General features: G+C 43.7%; 1 pseudogene; it reads right to left on the reverse strand.

Moving 5' to 3' along the window:
* Nucleotides 1-4,504: 4,504 nt before the first annotated feature.
* Nucleotides 4,505-7,922, reverse strand: LOC123140895 (FBD-associated F-box protein At5g56370-like; annotated as a pseudogene).
* Nucleotides 7,923-22,908: the final 14,986 nt, after the last annotated feature.

Below are 22,908 nucleotides of genomic sequence, written 5' to 3' on the forward strand. Positions count from 1 at the left end.
AGCAGGCATTCAAAGAAGATTTCCTTCTTTTCTTTTGTAAGAGCATAGCTGGCAGGACCTTCATACTGCTTTGGATGCATGCCGTCTTTTTCGTGCACACGTTGCTGGTCCTCCCGTGCCTCCGGTGTATCTTTTGTCTTCCCATACACGCCCAAGAATCCTAGCAGGTTCACGCAAATATTCTTCGTCACATGCATCATGTCGATTGCAGAGTGGACCTTTAGACCTTTCCAATAGGGTAGGTCCCAAAATATAGATTTCTTCTTCCACATGGGTGCGCGTCCCTCAGCGTCATTCGGAACAGACAGTCCGCCAGGACCCTTTCCAAAGATTACTTGTAATTCATTGACCATGTCAAGTAGGTCATCACCAGTACGAAGGGTGGGCTTGTTCCGATGATCTGCCTCACCTTTGAAATGCTTGCCTTTCTTTCGACATTGATGGTTGGTCGGAAGAAATCGACGATGTCCCAGGTACACATTATTCCTGCATTTGTCCAAATATATACTTTTGGTGTCATCTAAACAGTGCATGCATGTGTGGTATCCCTTATTTGTCTATCCTAAAAGATTACTGGGAGCAGGCCAATCATTGATGGTTACAAACAACAAATGCATGTAGGTCAAATTCCTCCTGGTTGTGTTCATCCCACACACGTACACCTTTTCCATTCCACAGCTGTAAAAGTTCTTCAACTAATGGCCTTAGGTATACATCAAGTCGTTGCCGGGTTGCTTAGGGCCTTGGATGAGCACTGGCATCATAATGAACTTCCACTTCATGCACAACCAAGGAGGAAGGTTATAGATACATAGAGTCACGGGCCAGGTGCTATGATTGCTGCTCTACTCCCCAAAAGGATTAATGCCATCTGTGTTTAAACCAAAACATACATTCCTTGCGTCACCTGCAAAGCCCCCCACCTTCTCTCGATTTTTCTCCACTACGACCCGTCAGCGGGTGCTCTCAACTTTCCGTCTTTCTTACGGTCCTCTTTGTGCCATCGCATCAACTTGGCATGCTCTGTTTCTGAACAGACGTTTCAACCGTGGTATTATAGGAGCATACCACATCACCTTGGCAGGAACTCTCTTCCTGGGGCGCTCGCCCCCAACATCACCAGGATCATCTCGTCTGATCTTATACCACAATGCACCGCATACCGGGCATGCGTTCAAATCCTCGTACTCACCGCGATAGAGGATGCAGTCATTAGGGCATGCATGTATCTTCTGCACCTCCAATCCTAGAGGGCATAGAACCTTCTTTGCTTTGTACGTATTGTCGGGCAATTCGTTATCCTTTGGAAGCTTCTTCTTCATTATTTTTAGTAGCTTCCCAAATCCGTTGTCGGATACACCATTGTCTGCCTTCCATTGCAGCAATTCCAGTGTGGTACCGAGCTTTGTGTTGTCATCTTCACAATTTGGGTACAACCCTTTTTTGTGATCCTTTAACATGCGATCGAACTTCAACTTCTCCCTTTCACTTTGGCATTGTCTCTTTGCATCAAAAATGACCCGGCGAAGATCATCATCGGGCACATCGCCTGGTTCCTCTTGATCTTCAGCTTCCCCCGTTGCAGTATCACTGTATTCAGGGGGATAGTTGTCATCATCCTCTTCTTCTTCGTTGTCTTCATTCATAACCCCTCTTTCTCCGTCCTTGGTCCAAACATTATAGTGTGGCATGAAACCCTTCTCAAGGGGACGTGGAGGGTTTTCAAGTTAGCGTAATCCTTCATATTCTCATAGATAGGGCATGGACAAGACATAAAACCATTCTGCTTGTTTGCCTCAGCCACTTCGAGAAATTTATGCAGGCCCTCAATGTACTCGGAGGTGCGTCAGTCACCGTACATCCATTGCCGGTTCATTTGCGTGCATTATATAATTAAGTGTATCAAAAACCATTACAGAACATCATGAATAGAGAAGTGACCAAATTAATACAAGTTCATCATCACATTAAAACCAAAGTACAGTAGTGATCAAATGTTATTACTGAAAAAATAAATACATAAAGTTCATACATAGTTCTCATAGAACAACATGTAGCTCTCTAGAGCATCTAATTAAAACGTACATTGAAACTATGAAAAACATTTAAATGCAACAACAAATGCGATCATAATCCCAACTAAGGTAAGAATTGATCCAACGGCATAATGATACCAAGCATCATTATGAATGGCATATTTTCTAATCTTTCTAATCTTCAAGCGCATTTCATCCATCTTGATCTTGTGATCATCGACGACATCCGCAACATGCAACTCCAATTCCATCTTCTCCTCAATTATTTTCATTTTTTCTTCAAGTAATTGTTTTCTTTTTGAACTAAATTTAACCTCTCGACAAGAGGGTCGGTTGGAATTTTCGGTTCACATACCTCCTAGATAAAAACATCTATGTCACGTTGGTCGGCATAATTGTCATAAACACTAAATGAAGCAAATCATAATAAAAGATAATATACCATATCCGGATCATAGACAGGACGAGGGCCGAGGGGGGCGGATACCAAAACCATGGCACTATATAATAACAAACAATAATAAAAGTAACAAAATCATACGACTATCTATCTAAATCATACAAGTAAGAATTTTTTTTCTTTTAAAAAGAAGCTAAGAATAAGAGGCTCACCACGGTGGTGCCGGCGACGAGATCGGCGCGGGCGATCAACAGCGGTGAGGACAGGGACGGGACGGGACGGACCACCAAACCTAGACAAATCTTGGGGAAAATGGAGCTTGCAGGTCGAGCTTGGAAAGGAGAAAGCTTAAGTGTGGCTCGGGCATTTCATCGAACACCTCATGTGCATGCATAGAAGGGAGACAAAGCAGCGCATGCACACACCTCCCACACGGCCAAAAAATAGAGGAGTGAGCAGGGAGGAGCGAGGGTATATATAGGCATCTCTTTAGTCCCGGTTGGTGGCTAGAACCGGGACAGAAGATCGACCTTTAGTCTCGGTTCTAGCCACCAACCGGGACTAACGATGCTGCGCCAGGAGTGAGACCCATTGGTCCCGGTTCTGTCTGGAACCGGGACCAAAGGGGTCAGACGAATCGGGACCAATGGCCCCCGAGGCCCGGCCGGCGCCCTGGCCTCACGAACCAGGACTAATGCACTCATTGGTCCCGGTTCGTAGGAGAACCGGGATTAATGCCATTTTCTGGCCTGGACCAAAGCCCTGCTTTCTACTAGTATACATATGATAATGCAAAGCCAGCACTCGCAGGATCTTTCAAAAAAAAGTTGTTTTAGATTTGTTTAGATGCGGGTGTAGACAACTAATTTGGGACAGAGGGAATAAATGTCAATGCAATCTCTTTTTCTTGTGGGGGAAGCGGTAATGCAATCTTGGTAGTGAATCATATGTATGAGTACAAAGTACTGCTAATATGATTTCAATCCCAATGGCTCCCACGCAAAAAAATAAATTCATGTGAATGCAGGAACGATATAAAAGGATGTCTTCCTCTAATTAGACACGACAGGAGGTAGTGGAACCTGCATAAACAAAGAGAGAAAGTTTGAGACAGTGCCAGGCGACGTAGCCAAATCAAACCTTTTGTTAGCGAACATTTCCGTTCACTATGCTACGAACACCACCCCCCCCCCCCCCCCCCCCCCCGGCATAATGAGCAACGGGGATTAGTTTACGAGGTTTACGGACCTAATTAATCAGCGGCTAATAGGACTGAAGAGATTGGGGGAGGTTGGGCCCCGCCCCGGCTGAAATTCAGGGGGTGGGCATCATTTTTGTTGTACGGATGCAAATCCTGATTTCTATGGATTCATATTCGTAAGATAATGATTTGGAAGCAAAATATATATCTGTGGGAGCAGGGCGTCCTTTCTGTTGTACGAATGCAAATCCTGATTTCCATGCATTCAGATTCCATATTCTTTCTATGGAAGCAAATGCTCATTTCTTTGGAAAAACTCATATTTATTCGGATGCATATACCAATTTATTTGGAAGACAAGTTCAATTTAAATATTTTTCGTAAAGAGTCCATAACAATTGTAAAAAAATGTTTGACCGAAGGATGAAATTGTAATGTTGGAAGACAGGCATCTCCATTGTGCTTGGACGATGCAAAATAAAGTGTCATGTTGGATACAAATCTCACCAAATTGAAAAAAAAAAAAACAGTTGATGTGGAGCAAATTTGCTAGCCGGTAGAAGCAAAATGAATTGATACGCTTTCACTCTTAACAGAACAAGGTCATTTCCCTTACTTGCCCTTCCTATCTCTAGTTCACGGCCTCTATGAGCCGCACGGTCAGACTCAGTATTGTGAGCGTGATCAACAAAACCGGGGCGCCAAGCTGTTGCTGCTGCCAGTAACAATAGCTTGAGAAACAAAACACAACACCACATCTTGCGACTGAATATTTCAACACTGGCCCAAACAAAAATAAATTGTCAACTAATCCCTACAAACAAAACACTACAAAAACTAGACATTGAAAAGGTCTGATGCTTCAGGAAAAAAAACATGGTCCTATAATAAGTTTACATTTTGTTACATTGGGCCACAGCCATAAATGGCTCTGAACAGGGGAGCAGTTAGCTAAAATCAAATGGAAACGGCATTGCACGACTGTGATAATGCCCGCCGTAATGCTTTAGCATGGCATGGGCTGCAAGGCTCCATAACAGTTAACTTAACTGTAGATGGAACTTTATTCTCAATGTATGTTCTGATAGCCGAGAGTGCCCTGGGGGTTTCCATGAGAATACCAACACCCATGGGCATACACCAATCGTACTTGCCGTCATCATAACACCTATGCCCATAAATGGTGTCCAATGTAAGACACTCAAGTGACACCGCGTTCTTGAGAATATAACATGTCAGTTCAATCAAGCACTTCGCAGAGCTGAAACCACTGATCTTCACGCTCTTGAGGCAGCTATGGCGGTGTTCAGGCATGTGCCTCAGTTGAGAATCAGCAAAAATTGACTTGTGCAACATACGCAACTGAGTCACCTGACAATAGATAGAAAGGATAATAATGATTTGAGTTAAACGGACCCAGATGCTTTGCAGGATGAAATGAATAAACAGCGCCAGCGCCTTACATCTAATTTCAAAGTCTCCAAGGAAGGAGAAGCATCCAGGAAAGAAACCAGAGAAAAATAGTCATATGGCCGGTACTCGGTTGTTCCTGTTCTCAAATTAACGTTCAGGTGCTTAAGGTAGAGGAATTTGGTAGGCAGCATTGGTGCATCGACCACCTGCAAACAAAAAACGACATGTATCAGATACACTATACCAGGGATGACTAATGTAACCTGCATATTGCAGAGAATATATACCTCCCACGGTGATTCTATGACAAGAGTTTCAATATTTGGCAGAATGGGTGGCAGCTTGGCACAGGCATCACGGATAAGGTTGTCTTGTTGCAAGTATAATTCCTTCATTTGCAATGTTTCCACAAGTGAGAAGTCTAACCTGCTTCCTCTAAGGTAAAGACTAGAGAGATTTGGTGCTTTGCTCTCTATCACTGTCAATCTCTCGCATTCTAAAACACTAAGCACAATGAGGCGCTGCAGGGCACAAGATAACTTCAGAGACCTAATCTCAGCGCAACTAGTAAGATCTAATAGCTCCAAAGCAGGAGAGTTGGAAAGAAGGCACTCTAACTCATTCCACGTAATGCTCACACAGCAGAGGTACAGCCTTGTCAGGCTTCTCAAGGGGCCAAGTTCAACTGTGGGATGGAGGTCACAAAAACGAAGTGAAAGGTGCTTAAGTGAGTTTCCAACCCTGTCAGATAAAATAGCGCATGGGAAGTTGTATTTTCTCATTGTTTCAGTTTCAGACAACACGAAGGTGAGTTCTTCAAGCCCGGGCTTAAGAGCAATCTGAAGCCAACGGTCAAAATAACTGAAGTCATCGAGCCCATTCTTTTCATTGTACTCAAGCTTGAATGTTTTCAAGCTGCCTTTGTGTTACCTGAGAATGCAGTCAACCTTGTGGTGGAACTTCTCGCCACTCGCACTCTTCAAGCCAATTGTATACTTATTAAATATGAGATTGGAATGACATCTCCAGGAATGTAAAAAGGCTTGAGATAGGCAAGCAGCACGAGCAGCTTCCCGCATTGGCATTAAGGAGTGTATACGAAGCAATATGTCCTGCACACACAAGAATTAGATAAAAGATCAAAATTGGAAGTGTAAGGTCAATGGTACAATTGGAGAAAGAAAAACAGTAGAACCACACGAATAACATTGTACCCAGGTAGCCCTTCACAGGGTGCACTGATTTACATAGGTAGATAGTGCAAAGGAACGCAACTGTGCTAGGTTAAACTCAGCAATGCATAGAGAATTTTTTTTCTAACATTATTACTGGCTGTTTGGAGGTGGAGGACGAGGGGGAGACAGTTGCTAACAGCTCACACCAATTAACTACTTCATGAAATATACTTTTGCTTGCATCAGTTGCCAGCCAACAATGATGTTTCTGTGCAATTTGGAGTATGTTATTGTGCAATAATATGTTTATAAATGGGTTAAAACAGTGACGAAACAGATATGAATATGTAATTTCAGCATAGGGTACAAATAGCATATCAAAACTGAAAAGTTAAACAGATGGAAGTCTATGAAATGACACTGACATTGCATGAAAAACATGAACCTGGGCAACTAAGATGAAGAGATAATTGTTCAAGAAGATCATGAAGATAAAGAAAAAAAGGCAGAAAATGCAGAGTTCAATTCATAATAGCTTTAGGTAGCACAAATTGCACAAAAGCTAAAAATCAACCCTACAGCATCTATAGTGCAATTGTGAAAGTTTTGATGTTTTTTGTAGATTTAGGTAGCGCAATAGCAGAATCAAATATTTTGGGAAAGGTTCTGCAGCAGGTGGGAAGATTAATCATTTTTCAAATTTCTGTGATGAATATCCCAATCAATTATCGCATGAACTTTGTTACAGCGCAACACTAGCTTCATAGTGCTAATCAAAGCTTTCTGTTCACTTTTACAAGACATACTAAATCAAATCATAATGGTTTGTTGATAGTTACAAAATCATAATGATTAGCGAGTGCATTTTATATAAGAACCCAATTGCATCATTTTGACAATTATTATTACACTAGTTGTTGATGAAAGTGTGAATTTGGATTTTGGAGTGCAAAAACTGCACCTTGTAAAAATGAAGGGAGGTAGCAATTACTAAATAACTCAGTTATTAGTACCAAAGCACCTAAATTGCGCACAAAATTCTGGAAAGCTGTGTTGGACACGTCACCATGCTTTGCAGAGAGACCAGCTACAGCTATAACAAATTGTCGAGTTTATCATTGGTTTAGTAAAACAAATCATCTTTTTTGTGTTATAGTAGTAGGATGTGACCAAAAATAACTTCTCTCCGTTACTACATTAATATGTGACCAAAAGGATCTTTTCTCTGTTTCCAAATCGTAATACTGTGCAGCTAGTCTAGCATAGTCCCGAGAATTAGTCCTTTTAGAGTAGTCCCAGTGACATTATGCTTGAAAAAATGAAAATGTTAACGCATCCGTTACCTCAGGGAGCTCTGGGATTGTTCTCTTAATTTTGCCAGATTGAGAATCGTCATCTTGTTGACAGGGCGATCCCTTCCTTTTACCCGTCGTCAATGAGGCCATAAGCCGACCTGAGACGGGGGAAACAAAAGGAGGATGGCCATGAATTTGATGCCGACGCCGCTGCCGGTCGCGCTGCGGAGGCATGAGCCTGTTGAGCGCAAACAGCCCCATGGATGAGGGATCTGGCCGAGAAACCACTTCGGATCTCGACACCTCCTTCAGATCTCGACTTTTCTCCAGCTCTCCTCTCATCTCATTGTAAATCTTTGTTTTTGGTTCGGTTTCCAACTCAAATTCGAGCCGGCGCCGGAGCGGTCGGGCGGGGCTTTCTACTTCCACCGAAACTGAATAGGCAAAACCCTAGGTGCGGCTATCTTGCCTTTTCCTTTTTTTTTTGGTGCGGCTATCTTTCCTATTCTTTTCTCTGTATACTAGTAAATGAGCATTGTGCAATGCACGTCTCGACTAATGCACATAAATTAGTTTGTTTTTGTTTGCGAAAAAATTCCGATCTATTCATCTTCATTTATCCTACTACAACAAACAAAGGAAATAATAAAAATTACATCCAGATCCGTAGACCACCTAGGGACAACTACGAGCACTGAAGCGAGTCGAAGATGCGCCGCCGTAATCGCCCCTCCCTCATTGGTGCCGGGCAAAATTTGTTATAGTGGACACTCGGGAAGTCGCCATGCTAAGCCACCATATGACCAGCGCACCAGAACAGTTACCGCAATCGTTGAAGAGTAGCGCAGATTGAAAAGATCTAACCCGAAGACACATGAATGTAGGCGAACTACGACCGAATCCGAGCAAATCCACCAAGGACAGATCCGCCGAAGACACATCTCCACACGCCTACCAACGATGCTAGACGCGCCGCCGGGACGGAGCCTAGGCAGGGAGAACTTTATTCCATCTTCAGGGAGTTGCCGCCGTCTCGACTTTCTGAGCAGGACACAAACTCTAACAAAACTCAAAGAAACACCTAAAAATGGAGCCCTCCCACTGGCAAGGACCAAGATCCGCCGCGCCGCCAAGGGCCCTAAGGCCACGAGAGATGAGGTGGACCGGCGGCGGCGCCGGCAGGAGATAAAGGAACCCTAGGTTTTGGGAGGAGCCAGTTGCGTGAGGCTTGGTAATAGCTGCACAAATTAGTTTGTTTCTAACAAGAGGTAATATCTAAAGATCATTCTAAGTTAAATAACCATTGATTTGCAAAACATTTTCATCTAAAAGTGGCAAATTTCCAGTGAGTTCTAAGTACTATTTTGTACTTTACAGAAAATCTTTATTCTATTGTTTTTCCCGTCTAATAGTTGACATATCTGCATTTTCATACTTGACCATTACACAAAAATGGTATGTAAAGCAATTATAAAGTTTTAAAAAGATTACAAATGAACCTCGAGTTGAAATGAATTAAACAAAACTATAGTTCAACTTCATATGGTCTAGAAGTAAGATAATCATATTCTACTACACTATCCTTTTCACGAAGTCCAATTACGTCAATTGAAAATCAAGTTCCGGAGATTCATTAACTTCACAGTTTTGTTTTCCAGGAAATTAACCACGCAGTTTGACGTGGAGTGTGCAAGGCGGACTGCCCGTATGAGAATATATACATGCATGTCTAAGTTACATCTCTTCTCTAGAAGAGCGAGGCTATCATCAAAACATGTGAAGGCAGCCAAAATGAATCAGTTTGGAATGTGCACAATTACCCTGTTCACTCTACGACTTGGGACTCTTGCCAAGTAAACCAATCTTCAAGCTTTTGTATGAAACTTAGGTTGTACACATCTTGTTTTTTTTTTAGAAAAGGAGGATGACCCCCGGCCTCTGCATCTGGGCGATGCATACGGCCACTTTATTAATTATTCTCACAAGACCTTACAAAGTAATACAACAGTAAGACTAAAGCCGCCGTCTAATCATCTCTATCCAGCTGATGAAGGGGCGCAGATAGCATGGGCCTAATACCAAACAGACATCGCAGCTAAACCTAACATCTAAGACCTGAGAACCCATCCAGGACGCCTGCCAGGCATGGGTCTCACCGGTCCGGCGTGCACTCAGATGCCGCCGCCGCCAACTGCCACCGCTCCATCTTCAGAAATGTCCTGATGCATCAACCTTGCTCGGTCTAGTTAACGTCGACGCCACCACGGCGCCAAACGACACCTCCTCCCTGCGCGCAAACAGCTGAACACGTCGCGGTCGCTGATACACCTCAGCGCCATGCTGCCAGGTATCACCAGCCGACACAGCTTGAAGTCCTTGGAAGATCTGTCGTGCGTAGCACCTGCCGACCAGGCATGACAAGGCGTAGCACCTGTCGGTCAGGCATGACTTGACATCACCACCGAAGCTCCGTGCAAGACGAAGCCGCTCCACCTCCTGCCTCTGACCTCCAGCGCTGCTCCGCAAACGATGCTCCCAAGAGAGAAACGACACCGCAGTGCCGCCATCGTCCGATCTGGAACACCAGATCCTAGGGTTTCCCCCGGAGCAGCACGAGTGGGTCGACAATAGTTACCCGATGATGCCTTCATCAAGGTAACGGCGAGAACGCCGCCATCGCCTGCCATCGGCTCGGTTTTCACCGGCAACCATGTCTCCCCTACTCGCAGCCGGGACAAGATGATGGATCTCGAGATCCGATCACCAAGCCTCTGGCCGGCCATCTCGGGAAGAAGATGACCACCACGTCCAGCAGTGTCACCACGCCTGGCACGCGTCGCCGCCGGCACCCCCATGGTGCCTAGAGGCCGACATGTAGGAGATATGCCCTAGAGGCAATAATAAATGATATTATTTATCTCCGAGTTCATAATTATGTTTATGTTCCATGCTATAACTGCTATGGTTCTCGAGTCTGCAATAACCACGAGGCTCGGAGGAAGACTCATATGCACGTGTGGAATAATAAACGGTAAAATGTATTCCTAGTCTGGCCTCTAAGACTAGCTCAAGTGTTGCATGATGGTTATGTTTTCCTGATCATGGGCATGTCTATGTCAGCAACCTTGAGGGCATAATGTTAAGAGAACATTTGTGTTGAATCGACCCGGCATGATGTTATGCTATGAGATTCATTCGTCACAAGTTTATTGGTACATAACACAGAGATGGTTAACGTTTGCATGATTCCTTAGACCATGAGAGTATCGAGTTTCTTCATGCTTGCTTCATGAACTTTGGGGTTTGTTAAACGTCATCCGTAAATGGGTGGCTATTACGGCGGCTTACGGGTTCACGGAAAAGTGTGTCAAGTAACTTGATAGCTCAAGATTGGGATTTGCTCCTCCGACGATGGAGAGATATCTCTGGGCCCTCTCGGTGTTACGGTATCCATCATCGTCTGGCCAGACACTTTGTGATTTGATCACGGGGATGCCGGAACACGATAACGAGAAAAGAGAACAATACCGGTAACGAGGTAACTAGCATAGTGGACAAGTTGTTGATCCACGGGAATGCCAACATGTCTCACCTCGGGTATTTGTAACATATCGCGAAGCAACAGGAATAGCACACGGCAACTGGAGGTTCACTCGAATATTTATTCGTGTGGGTATAGGGGTCAATATGGGTGTCCACGGCTCCGATGTTGATCATTGATCGGAAGGGGTTCCGGGTCATGTCTATACTTCACCGAACCTATAGGGTCACACGCTTAAGGGTCATCTATCTGCTGAATACTAGACAGGGAGTCTGAGAGAAAATCACCGAAAAAGTTTCGGACACCGAAAAGTTTCGGACAGCGGAATCGTACCGCAGAGAGAGGTCATCGGATAAGTTTGGATGATACCGAAAAGTTGTTTCGGGATACACCATTAAGTCAAATTGGTTTTGGCACATGCCTGATAATTCTTGGAGGATGCCAGAATCATTCTGGAAGCTTTTTGGAATTTTCTGAGATAAAAACCGGAAATGTTCCGGAGCTGCCGGAGCCACTTCAGATGCGTTTCGCAGATGAAAATCACTAAAACCGGAATTGTTTCGGAACGCGTTGAAAATCATTTTAGTGGGTACTGGAAATGTTCTTAGCCCACATAAATATTTTCAGTTCGATCAGACGTTGAAAAATGTCGTCGTGAATAGTGAAAATCAGCTTTATGGTTACTTTATGGAAAGCCACCTTTTGGGGCTTTGCTCCAAAAGATCTTGGGGATGACATGGATGGATAGGAGCCTTTTTTGGGCCCCTCATGGGGGTGTGGCCGGCCACATGGGGTATCCCCCCTTGGGGACCCTCTTGTTCCTTGGTTTCACTCCTAGGTCCTTGTGGAAGGACTTCATTGATGTGCATTTTGGGTTTTTTGTGAAACTACCCTACCCCCTTGGGATTTCCTATAAATAGAGGTGGAGGGGCAGCCCTCCACACTCATCCCTTGCTCTCATACACATGCCATGCATTATCTGGCTTCTTCTCTCCCTCCCACGAAAAGAGTTTCGTAGAGCCGTAAGGCTGTCCGGGTTCCGGCAGGAACTAGTCTGGACGGCGAAGCCCTGCCGGATAGATGACACCGTATGTGTGCAACTCTGTAGAGAGATCGTAGTTTCGGTCTTAGTTCGTGAGTGCCTCCCGAAGGGCTGTCCATGTGACCGTTCGAGTTTCGAAGGTCCTCCCGAAGGGCTGTCCGCGACACCGTCCGGGGGGTTGTTCGAGCGCCTCCCGGAGGGCTGTCTGAGGAGCAGATGAGGGTATACATCCTCGCGGTTGGGAGGTTGTAAATCCTAGCTGCGGGGATCTGCACCGCCGATCGTCATCGACTCTACTTCCCGCTGCGCTACGAGTCGGTAACGAAAAAGATCAAACCATGTATGCAGTCTCCATAGTGGTCCTGGGCTGGTGCGTAGGTCGGAAATTTTTTGTTTTCTGCTGCGTTACCCTACAGTGGTATCAGAGCCGTGCTATGCGTAGATGCAGGTTTCGATCTAGAATACATGGAGATGTATGGGTATTGCATAATATAATTAGGTAGTAGATGAGATCTATTGCTGAAAATTATTTATGCGGGTGACAGATGAAATCTGTTACCCGAGGTTCTTGTTGCTTCCCTAGAATTTGCGTTTGCTCAATCTCGAGACAGCATGGTGGAATTTGACAAAGTTCTGGCAATCCGTGATCCTGATTGATCATGGAAGTGCTATCAGTTCTTTGGGTTCTGCCGTAGTCAAAAGAAAGATGAAATTCGCAGATGAAAGGGCATTGCAGATATGATCTGCACGGGGGTCATGCGTATGACGAAGTTTAGTATGGGGCTCGAGATTTCATTATCCCGTGTTTCATACACCCCGAGATGTTAATCTAGCAACCTGAATAATCATACTTGATGATGAACGTTGGTCGCTGCGGTTTAAGTCAAAACCTTAGAAGCCACGTAAAATAAATTTTGCATAAACCGATTAGAGGCGTCTAACTTGGTTTTGCAGGATGTGCATGTGATGTGGTATAGCAGTGCTCATACTAATTCGATTATGTATGAGATGACTATATGATGTAATTTGATTAACATGACCTGTGTGTCATGATTCGGCATGATGGCTGGAGCCATATGATTGCACTTTAATGACCTGCGTGTCAACCTTGTTGTAATGCATTATTTTGTTAGCTATAGAGATAGCAATATTATCTGGTGCATCGACATGGTGGTGGCAATCTTTGCGAAGGTGAACACCGACGCGAATGCCGAAGACGAAGAAATGAAATACTTCTCCGTCAGAAAGGGCTATACCATATCATGCTACTATGAATTGCCTGAGATGTTTATCCCTTATGATGCACCCTTCTTGATTGCGCGGTAGTCGCTTTTATTAGGGTGATCTCTCACTTAAAATATCAAGTAGTTAGTGTTCTCCCAAGTGTAGCACCGTCACGGCACCTATCTTTTCGGGGTGCGCCATGGATGCATGGGTACGAACGATTAGAGAAGTGTGAGGCGGGTGAGGTCAGACCTCGCAGCAAGATCACTTGGTTGTCTTGACGTTCATGGCAGGATCGTCCTGCGCTCGGAACACATGCATCGAAAGATGAGCAAGAGTCACATAGAGATGTGATCGGCAAGTTGGCCTACCGATTAAAATTCCCGTTATGAGATGATGATTCTATGGTGATGAATTGAAGTCTGGATCTTGTATCACTCAAAATTAATTGTGAGAGATATTAATTTGAGTGGGAGCGCACTATTGAATTAACATGTTTAATTCTCAGTGCAATTAATTATGAACACTGTCTAAGTGTTTTTTGCATAATAGTTGTAGAATAGTGGCTCGCATTTCCACCTTCCCTATTAAAATTGTATAGTTGTTAAATATCTGGTTAAAACATTACGATTGGTAAAGTAATATGAGGATTGTCCTCAAAAGTGCCGAGAAGGACTTTGTCCTATCGCATGCTTTCCGTATCCTCCCGCTAATGTTATGGATCATGTGACTCTCGTCCTTCGATCCAAAAGCTAGAATTCTGTTACGGTCAAGTGGAATATGGTTGCTTCCATGAAACCCAAACTTCGAAAGTTGGGATAGTTATATGATATTCATGGAACTGAAAATTATTTTCAGATACAAACAAAGCAATGTTTGTTTGCAAGTATTAGTAAAAGTGTTTGCTATGCATTTGACTGTTGGGAAAGGGATCCAGAAGAACGCCTGTCATATAATGAAAGGTGAATAAAACAACAACTTAAAGAGAAAGGAAGTGTCCAAAGGGTGTTAGTATGACTTACACGCCTAGGAAGTCCGGGGCTAATGCCACTCTTAAGTTGGGTGCTTCTTCTGAGAGTAGGAGAAATACTAAAAGTTAAACTGTTAGAAGTATAAAGGCAAAAGGAAAGAAGACTGGAATATCCAGCTCATGTATGAATGTCATACAAGTTTTTGATGTATAGAAGGCTGGTCAAAGATATAGTTCTTGCGAATTATGGTTAAACATGTTAATCACTAATTCTTGGGTATTGTGAGTTCATCACAAAATTGCCCGCTCGATTGCATTCTGTTGCAACTCGATGTAAGAACTACTATGGCCTGAAAGACTAGCTAGAAATGAGGTTAAGGTATACACAGGGAACATAGTAAATGTTATTATACCTTCCATCGGTGTATTGCCGTCTGTATTTATTTTCATAATTCATTTAGAGTTTTACAAACTCTATCCCATTGCATAAGATATCTTGCAAGAAGGTTGTTCATAAGAGAACTTTTTATGTTCGATGTTATGAATAACACAAGGGCCATACTTTCATTATGAATGAGATGTATGTTATGAATATTGATAATAATACAATACCTCTGGGTTTACTTTCATAATTCATTTTAGAGTTTCATACACTCTAGCCCATTGCACAATGTTTGTTGCAAAAGAGTTGTTCATAAAAACAACAATTGTTGTTAAGTATTATGAATAACATGAAGGGCCATGCTTCCATCCAAGATGGCATGTATGTTATGAATATTGATGGTAATATGATACATCCATAACACTGACGCTAAATGTCGCAAGACTAAAAGAATACCACACAAGTGTGGCACTACATTTGGTCACATTGGAGAAACCGCATGGAAAATTCCATTATGATGGATTTTGAAGTCTTCTTGATTTTGAATCATCTGACACTTGCAACTTTCCTCCGAAAAGTGAAGTGACTAAAATACCGTTCACAGGCCATAAGGAACGAACAACAAACTTATTAGTGATCATACATTTGATGTGTGTAGTCCGATAAGTGTTGTTAGTGGTGGATTTATTTATCTTCAGAAATGACTCAAGTAGATATATGGATATTTACTTGATGAGACGTAAGTCTGGATCTTTTGAAATCATTCGAAAGGTTCTCAAAAATGAAGTAGAAGTTATTGTAACAAGAAAATTATGTTTCTGCAATTTGATTGCACAAAGGAATATTTGAGTTACATGTTTAGCGAATGTCTGATGAGTTGTGAAAGGGGTTTCATAACTTGCACCTCCCGGAACACCACTGCAAGTGGAAAGTCTGTGGAGATGTAATCAAACCATTTATGACATGGTAAGGTGAAAGATGACATAAATAAATTTGCCATTATCCCTTTTAAAGTGATGCTTTAGAGACTGCGGCTTTTACACTGAAAAGAGCTACATCGGGTCTGTTGAAATGAAGCCATGGTATGGTACGCCCAACCATGTTATATCTTTTCTTAACATTTGGAATATGGGGCTTGTGTAAAAGGTTACAAACCTATTCCAAATCAGACAAGTGCTACTTTGTAGGTTATACCAAAATGTTGGGTATTCCTCCCTCACTATACCGAGGCAAATAGTTTTGCCGCGAAACGGTGTGCTTTTAAAGAGAATGGTTCTTTCAAAAAGGTGAGTGGGAGAATAGTGCAACTCGACGAGATAAACAGTATCTACGTCATCAGATCAAAGGAAAGAGACCTTGGAAGTAATTCCAGAGTTTCCTACTGCGACTGATACGGAAGTCTCTACAATAAAATGTATGAACTTCGGTCGAACTTGCAGCTGAACCACGTAGGCAAGGCTCGTGCAAACCTCTCAGGTGCGCAAACGAGATATTGTTGTTAGACAACATTATGCCTACGATACACAAGGAAGCGTTGATGGGCCCTGACTCCGGAATTGGCTAAATGCCAATACAACCCGAGTTAGTTTGCATATAAGTGATTCAAGATTAAAACCTTGATACACCTTTCGGAAGACTTAGAGTCTAACGAATATTTATGGAACTTAAAACTGATACGGATAAAATGTTTTATCCATAAAGCTCGACTTGTTGAAATAACAAGTTCAAGAGTTGACTACGATGAGGTTGTTTTCATCGTAGCGATGCTTAAAGTCGGTTCGGGTTGAACTAGCAATTAATACATATTTCAATCATGAGATATGAAACATGGATGATAAAAGGATTTCCATCTGATGGAAATGAAAGCTAGGACTTATATATGATACAGTCCAAAGTAATTTGTCGATCCAGAGGATGCTAGTAGGTATGCAAACTTCAGAGTTCCAGCAATGGACAGAAGAGAGCAAAATGGAGTTGGAATCTTCGGGTTTTGATGAAATGGTCAAAGGGGTTTTGACTTCATCAATGGGTAACGAAGATGCTTGTAATTCAAGAAAGTAAGTGGGAGCGTACTAATATTTTTAAAAACCTTATGTGCTTGGCACATTGGTAATTGGAAATAAATTTCTTGACACAAATTAGGACTTCATTTGAAAATAGTTTTTCGATGAAGTGCTTAGGCTAAATAGCCTCAATATTAGGCATGATGATCTATGGAGATAGATTTACCTAATGGGGCTAAGCAATGAATACATATTGACAAGATGCTAAAACCTTTTAGCATTTAAAACGCCAAGGAGTGATTCTTGCCAAAGTCACATGGAAAGAGTTTTTGCAAGACTCGGTGTCCCAAAACACTGATGAGTAAAATACATGATGCAGATTCCACACACTTTTGTGTTTGGATTAATCATGTATTCCATGGTATGTAAAATAACCAGATATGTCCGATACTCCCAAGGTGTTGCGAGTATGGATACTAAAGTGATCAAAGTACTGATCGTGGGACAACAGTGAAAGATGTCATTGAGTACTAGAGTAAGTACTGATGATATGTTTTCTTGCAAGCGGAGATCATGAAGAGTTCGTTGTAAAATGTTACATCGATAGTCTTCATCTTTTCACCGTGCGATATTCGATTTAAGTTAACGGTTTTGTGTACCACACAATGTGGTGGCACAGTTAGTTGGAATTTGTTCAAACTAGTTACTGTGGCGAATTCTATAACAAGGGCTAAGTATGTTGACGCTTTAGAAGCGACAAAGAAGATGTTGAATCATATAGTTCATTCATGAACTTAGTATAGTTCCAAGATGGCTTTTGACAATGGGACACTACTGCAGGTAGTTGCTCCAAAACTCAGTCTGAGGAATCCAGGTTCGACCTGTGATTCACATACATACAAAGCCAAGTCCACACAAAATATGAATTTTGTGAAAACGTGAAAACGCGAGGACATGCAAAGATACACACGGAACTGAAGTCGTCAGATCCGTTGGACATCAGGCTATACCACAAGCGAAGCATATTTACACCGGCGTGCCACAGGTGTAAAGTGCATTAGCATTAACTAGATTATTGACTCTAGTGCAAGTGGGAGTCTGTAGGAGATATGCCCTAGAGGCAATAATAAATGATATTATTTATCTCCGAGTTCATAATTATGTTTATGTTCCATGCTATAACTGCTATGGTTCTCGAGTCTGCAATAACCACGAGGCTCGGAGGAAGACTCATATGCACGTGTGGAATAATAAACGGTAAAATGTATTCCTAGTCTGGCCTCTAAGACTAGCTCAAGTGTTGCATGATGGTTATGTTTTCCTGATCATGGGCATGTCTATGTCAGCAACCTTGAGGGCATAATGTTAAGAGAACATTTGTGTTGAATCGACCCGGCATGATGTTATGCTATGAGATTCATTCGTCACAAGTTTATTGGTACATAACACAGAGATGGTTAACGTTTGCATGATTCCTTAGACCATGAGAGTATCGAGTTTCTTCATGCTTGCTTCATGAACTTTGGGGTTTGTTAAACGTCATCCGTAAATGGGTGGCTATTACGGCGGCTTACGGGTTCATGGAAAAGTGTGTCAAGTAACTTGATAGCTCAAGATTGGGATTTGCTCCTCCGACGATGGAGAGATATCTCTGGGCCCTCTCGGTGTTACGGTATCCATCATCGTCTGGCCAGACACTTTGTGATTTGATCACGGGGATGCCGGAACACGATAACGAGAAAAGAGAACAATACCGGTAACGAGGTAACTAGCATAGTGGACAAGTTGTTGATCCACGGGAATGCCAACATGTCTCACCTCGGGTATTTGTAACATATCGCGAAGCAACAGGAATAGCACACGGCAACTGGAGGTTCACTCGAATATTTATTCGTGTGGGTATAGGGGTCAATATGGGTGTCCACGGCTCCGATGTTGATCATTGATCGGAAGGGGTTCCGGGTCATGTCTATACTTCACCGAACCTATAGGGTCACACGCTTAAGGGTCATCTATCTGCTGAATAATAGACAGGGAGTCTGAGAGAAAATCACCGAAAAAGTTTCGGACACCGAAAAGTTTCGGACAGCGGAATCGTACCGCAGAGAGAGGTCATCGGATAAGTTTGGATGATACCGAAAAGTTGTTTCGGGATACACCATTAAGTCAAATTGGTTTTGGCATATGCCTGATAATTCTTGGAGGATGCCAGAATCATTCTGGAAGCTTTTTGGAATTTTCTAAGATAAAAACCGGAAATGTTCCGGAGCTGCCGGAGCCACTTCAGATGCGTTTCGCAGATGAAAATCACTAAAACCGGAATTGTTTCGGAACGCGTTGAAAATCATTTTAGTGGGTACTGGAAATGTTCTTAGCCCACCTAAATATTTTCAGTTCGATCAGACGCTGAAAAATGTCGTCGTGAATAGTGAAAATCAGCTTTATGGTTACTTTATGGAAAGCCACCTTTTGGGGCTTTGCTCCAAAAGATCTTGGGGATGACATGGATGGATAGGAGCCATTTTTTGGGCCCCTCATGGGGGTGTGGCCGGCCACATGGGGTATCCCCCCTTGGGGACCCTCTTGTTCCTTGGTTTCACTCCTAGGTCCTTGTGGAAGGACTTCATTGATGTGCATTTTGGGTTTTTTGTGAAACTACCCTACCCCCTTGGGATTTCCTATAAATAGAGGTGGAGGGGCAGCCCTCCACACTCATCCCTTGCTCTCATACACATGCCATGCATTATCTGGCTTCTTCTCTCCCTCCCACGAAAAGAGTTTCGGGCTGTCCGGGTTCCGGCAGGAACTAGTTCTGGACGGCGAAGCCCTGCCGGATAGATGACACCGTATGTGTGCAACTCTGTAGAGAGATCGTAGTTTCGGTCTTAGTTTGTGAGTGCCTCCCGAAGGGCTGTCCATGTGACCGTTCGAGTTTCGAAGGTCCTCCCGAAGGGCTGTCCGCGACACCGTCCGGGGGTTGTTCGAGCGCCTCCCGGAGGGCTGTCTGAGGAGCAGATGAGGGTATAAATCCTCGCGGTTGGGAGGTTGTAAATCCTAGCTGCGGGGATCTGCACCGCCGATCGTCATCGACTCTACTTCCCGCTGCGCTACGAGTCGGTAACGAAAAAGATCAAACCATGTATGCAGTCTCCATGGTGGTCCTGGGCTGGTGCGTAGGTCGGAAATTTTTTGTTTTCTGCTGCGTTACCCTACACGACAAGCCCCGACGATTCCCCTCCAGTCGCCATGGCCCAGACCCCGGCACCACCAGATCCAGATCGGATCGGGGTCCAGGGCCCCAAGCCGTAACCGCCGCGGAGGCAGCACCACTGGACGATGCCAAGCCCTCCAGCCCGCCGCCGAGTCATCGCCGGAGCTTCGCCGCACCACGCCGCCAAGCCGCCGCCGGGATAACTCGTGCCGCCACTAGAGAAGCCGCAGCCGCAGCGCGTTGGAGAGGGCTCAAGCCGCCGTAGCCCCGCCGCCAGGCAGGGACGCCGCCACCCAGCACGCCCTCCGCCGCGCCGCTGGGCCCCGCCCAGCCCAGCGCCGTCCCGCGCCGGACGCCAACCGCGAGGAGGGGCAAGATCCCCGCCGCCACCAACGCCGGTCGGTCTTTGCCCGGCGGCGCTGTGCGGTGGCGGCGGGGGGAGAAGTCGACGAGGGAGGACGAGGGGCGGCGGCTAGGGTTTCCCCGAGGACGCTCGCGGGAGCGGCTCGGGGGTCTGGAGTAAGTAAAACAGTTGATGATTTCCGACCAGTTGATCTCCATCGCCTAGATCGCACGCTGCCAGAATGCTGGCAGCCACCTCATGGCCAAGTTTGGTCGCACGGAAGGTTGTACTGCAGTTTGGATAGGCTCGTGTCCAGATGAACTTTCTGAATCTATTCATAGGAATTGTAATGCTGCAACCTCTCAAATAATACAATCATTTTACCCGCAAATGAAAAATATACATCAGCAGAACTTTCTTTAAAGCCAACCAAACGTAAATTACAATCAGGGTACCTTGTAAAGCTGGTACTTAAAGTACAATCCATGCATAATTATTAAAAAAAATACTCCAATAAGCAGGGACGATTCTAAGGGGGGACGAGGGGGGGCGAGACCCCCCCTAACGATCTCGTTACCCCTAATAGCGATAGGTACCACGTATAATTTTTCTTCCTACGCACAGAATTCTGGCTTGTCTCGCCACCCCTGTGAAATCCCATAGCCATAGGCCAAGCCCATATACGTACACATTTTGTTTTTTTGAGGGAACCATGTACGTGCAGCAGGCCAACGGCCCTAATATGAGGAAAAAGAAAAAGAAAAACAGCCCACGTAGAAGATAAAGAGTCTGGAACTGGAAGCAATACGCACGACAACAAGCGAGCCCACGACGTACGCACGGTAGTTTCGTTTCCAATCTGCTCGTTCGTCGTTCCTTAGTTCCTGCGATTGGAAAAATCCGCTGCGTCTAATCTCTCCACCCGCCTAGTAGATCCTCCATCCTCTCCACCAAATCTCTCCGTCCGCCGAGGAGGGAAGGCCTCCGTCCGATGTCCCCGACGGCCTGACTCCCTGCCGTGCCGATCAGAAGACCGCAGACACATTCCGGCCGACCGCACACACACACACGGATGAGCGACCAGACGATCAAGAAAGGTCAGTTTATTTTCAGCATTAGATTAGTCTGTGTTTTAGAATGTAATTGTATAAATATAGACATTTAAAACTGTAATTAGAAATTCTTGTACTGTCCAATTATGTGTGTGTAGACACGAAGAGGAAGAGAGCTCAGTCAATTGATGCCAATTGGTTCAAGCTCTCAGTCATGTGAACATGATGCTAAGTTAAATGACGTGAACATGATTTCTAACCCTCTTTCTGTCTACACTTTATTTTGATGTGTGCCTTAGAAACCATAGAACTAGAAACCTAGAACAATAAAAAAAAGTTCAGAAAAAATTGTCTGTCAAATTATGGGTTTGCAGGCATGAAGAGAAAGAGTTTCGTGAGAACATTTTCTACCAATTGATACTAGTAACCAATTCTGAAGAAATTATACCGTCAGATAAATAAATATGCAAATTTTATTCATATTGCAGAGCCGCAGACCTCACGATATTTGCTATACTATATGCCTATATGATTGTCTCTTCTATGATTGTGATAGACTCTTCTAGTTCAAGCCCCTGCCCGGCTGCCCCCCCTATCTCCATTTTCTGGCTCCGTCCCTGCCAATAAGGAACAACTCAATGTCAGTAAAACAATATTGGTATCCATTCATCAGCCCATGTGCAGCAGAAGAAACATGAGGGCGGGGGATGTAGTCCAGTGACAGTATGATCAATAGGCAACAAACAAGCAACAACAACAATGAGGAAATAATTGTGATTATTAAAACGACTTTTTCCGCAAACTTTATTGTCAAAGCGCATTTGGTTGGACCATAATTAGCTACAGAACCAAATAAAAAAACAAGGAAATCAACACAGATTTAACATTGATAGATATGTGGCAAAGACAAATGGAGTGTCTTATTACCAGTACCATATATGAAAAGAAGACATGTGCAGGTGCGTGTGGATGGTGCATCAGAATATACAAAAAGTTAACAAGAATAACGCAAAGATCAAGAAGGACCAATGTCATGTAAATAGACCAAATATCCTACTCAAAGACCTCCCATTTGACTGAACGAAACCTATTCATTGGCATCCATTAGTATTGATCAAGAAGTCCATTAGTAATAGAAAGTAGATATTATATGTACATCAAAATAATTCACATGCTCATGGCTTCAAATGGCAGACCAACAACTAACATAAGATGTACACATAAGTTACTTTTTAAAGCACTGTTTTCTTTTCTCATGCACAAATAGTTTTGTACTCCCTCCGTCCCAAAATAAGTGACTCAACTTTGTACTAACTTCAGTACAAAGTTAGTACAAACTCGAGTTACTTATTTTGGAACGGAGGGAGTATACGACAGCCTTACCCCGTAATCATGCATATGCAACTTCTGAAGTAATATAAATATAGAGCATTGCATCTTAGTTGCTATATTGACACGACTCGGCAAAAACACACACAAAAAACACATATAGTAGAGCTATAAACAAAATATTACTGACACATATATAGAGATAAACTATAAACCCTGCCCTTAGGTGTAAGCTCTACCTGAGAAACACATTGTACCATCGTACTCTTGACTCCGTTAATGATGTCATAT

Source organism: Triticum aestivum, chromosome 6D (assembly GCF_018294505.1).
Source record: "Triticum aestivum cultivar Chinese Spring chromosome 6D, IWGSC CS RefSeq v2.1, whole genome shotgun sequence".
Lineage (NCBI taxonomy): Eukaryota > Viridiplantae > Streptophyta > Magnoliopsida > Poales > Poaceae > Triticum > Triticum aestivum.